Source organism: Galeopterus variegatus, unplaced genomic scaffold (genome assembly GCF_000696425.1).
Source record: "Galeopterus variegatus unplaced genomic scaffold, G_variegatus-3.0.2 Scaffold662, whole genome shotgun sequence".
NCBI lineage: Eukaryota > Metazoa > Chordata > Mammalia > Dermoptera > Cynocephalidae > Galeopterus > Galeopterus variegatus.
In genome coordinates, this window is record NW_007726773.1 from 286,480 (window position 1) to 289,335 (window position 2,856).

Genomic DNA, 2,856 nt, shown 5'->3' on the forward strand with positions numbered 1-2,856 from the left:
TGTGTTGCAATGTAGTATTCCAGCTGAATCCCAATGGTGTTTCTAGTTTTTGGTTTTTGTGAATGACATTGCTATAAGTATTTGTGTATAAGCCTTTGAATGGACATATATTTCATTTCTTTTGGGTAAATAACTAGGAGTAGAATGGCTGGGCTGTAAGGTTTCACTCCAAACCCACCATATGAGTCCGTTTCTTTGCTTGTAACAAAATACCTGGAACTGGGTAATTTATAAGAAAACATATTTATTGCTTACAGTTTCAGAGGCTGAGAAGTCCAGAGTCCAAGGAACATATTTGGTGAAGGGCCTTGGTGGTGGTGACAGTGACCCAGGGTCTTGCGTGGCAGAAAATGGTGGAGCAGAGAGAGCAAACTTCTCACGTACTCTTCTTTTAAAGTCCTTACAACCACACCCACAACCACCATTATTAATCCATTCACTACTGCATGGTCCTACAATCTAATCACCTCTTCAAGGCCCCACCTTTCAATTACCATAATAGGATTTCCCAGCCTCAGCAGTTACAGTGGGGATTGAGCCTCAGTGAGGATGGGGGCATCCGGTCTACAGCACTCGCTTTTCTTTTTTTTTTTTTTTTTAAGATGTCCGGTAAGGGGATCTCAACCCTTGGCTTGGTGTTGTCAGCACCACGCTCAGCCAGTGAGCAAACCGGGCATCCCTATATAGGATCCGAACCCGTGGCCTTGGTGTTATCAGCACCACACTCTACCGAGTGAGCCACGGGCCGGCCCTAGCACTCGCTTTTCTAATACCATTTTCCACTTTTATTCTTACTCATCTTTGAGCCAGACTGAACTGTTTACTTTTTCTCAGACAAGCCCTAAGATCTCCTGCCTTTGTGCCCTTCTTCATACTGTTCCTCTGGCCTAGAACATCCCTTTCCAGATTACCCCATCTTTATTAGCTCGGTTCAAGTACCATCTCCACAAAGGCTCCTTTCCTCCCCTCAGAAGTGACTTTTCCCCTCGGAAAGCCCACAGAGTTTAGCTACCCCATTCTTTTGGTGATAATTGGTTTTTATTTTAGATTAGAGTTCTTATCTCCTCTACTAGATCCAAAGTATCCTTGACTGCAGGATCCACATCCACTTCAGTTTGGTGGCCCCACAGAGCCTACCTAGTTGAGTTCTTTGCCTCGGGTAGGTACTCAGCAAATGTTTGTTGAATAAAGAAAGGTAATTAGTAAAGCTTGGAAAGGGTCATTATACAGGGTGGTTGGGAAAAGGGAATGGGCAAATGATCTGCAGAGAAGAAAGCTAAAGACGGATACAGTAGCTCCCTTGGGCCAACTGTATATGAGAAGAAACTAAGAACCTGTCTATTTTATGTGTTGTGAGGTGTTATTTAAAGAGCAAGAGACCCTCCTTCTTCGTGCCCCAAAATAGCCCTCCCCACATTGAGCTGCCTGCATACCAGAAATTCCATCACTAAATATCCATTCATATCTAGGTATTGAGTATCAATGATTGGTAATATCACAAAAAGAGAGACAACTAGGTATTCATTACGTACTTCCTGACGGAGGAACACACCACCACCTATGAAATGGCCTTGTCAAAAAGATCAGACTAGAATCTGATTGACATCCAAATACCAAATTACAGCCAACTACACAGGCAAAGGACATGGTAAACTACATTACGGTAATACCATGGCCAGAGTCCTGACTCTGGGGAGTTCAAAGGACAAACAACGTGGTTTGTTTTGATTTTGTTTTTAACAAATAAATTGGACAGAAAAAGAACAACAGAGGGAAATTACAGATTAAGAGACTTGAAAAAACAGATCAACCAAGCATGGTGCTGATAACACCAAGATCAAGGGTTCGGGATCCCCGTACTGGCCAGCCACGAAAACAAATCCAAACAACAACAAAAACCAAAAAGCAGATTAACCAGTTGTAATGTATGAACCTTATTTAGATCCTGATTGAAGCAAACTGTAAATAATACATAAGTTTATGACATTAGAAATTAATACCATATGGGGCCGAGCAATGGCGCACTCGGGAGAGTGAGGCGCTGGGAGCACAGCAGCGCTCCCGCCACGGGTTCGGATCCTATATAGGGATGACTGGTGGGCTCACAGCGCTCACTGGCTGAGCGCGGTGCAGCCGGTCTCAAAAAAGGACAAAAAAAAAAAAAAAAAAAAGGAAAGAAATTAAAACCATAAGGTATTATGGCTATTTTTTTGAGTCTTAATCTTTTAGAGAACTCTGAGATTTGATTCAAAACAATAAAGGGAGGAGTGAATAGTGATACTGATGAAACCAGATTGGCTCTGAGGTGATAATCATTGAAGCTGGAGGATGGATACATAGGGGCTCATTATTTATTGCAATTTTCCATAATTAAAAAAATAAAGACTGCTGTGGGCCAAGTCTTCTGGGCTCCAAGAGGCTTTTAAAAAAATGTTAGCACTCCCAGCATTGTTAACTTTAAATCACTAACATATTAGTCCTCAGGCCAGCCTGTGGCTCACTTGGGAGAGTGTGGTGCTGATAACACCAAGGCCACAGGTTCGGATCCCTATATGCTCTTTCTATACACTCAGCACCTTGTGTTAAATTTTAATGGAGTATTCTGGGCTTTTCTCCAACTTAAATGAAGACAGACATTTTTGGCAATTTAATCACTTGAGTTAATCTATTCTCCCTACTTGATTCTCAGTAAGGGTCAGAAAACCTTCACTTAGAGGCACTGTTAAGGTTTGTCCTTTAGCCAGAGTAAAGCCAGCCACACTCAGGCTTGTTGGTCTGCAGGGCTGCAAACTCAACAGGTGCTGGCAGGTCATGCAGCTGAGGGCAACAGGCTGGGGAGAGACTGTGGTAAAGTGG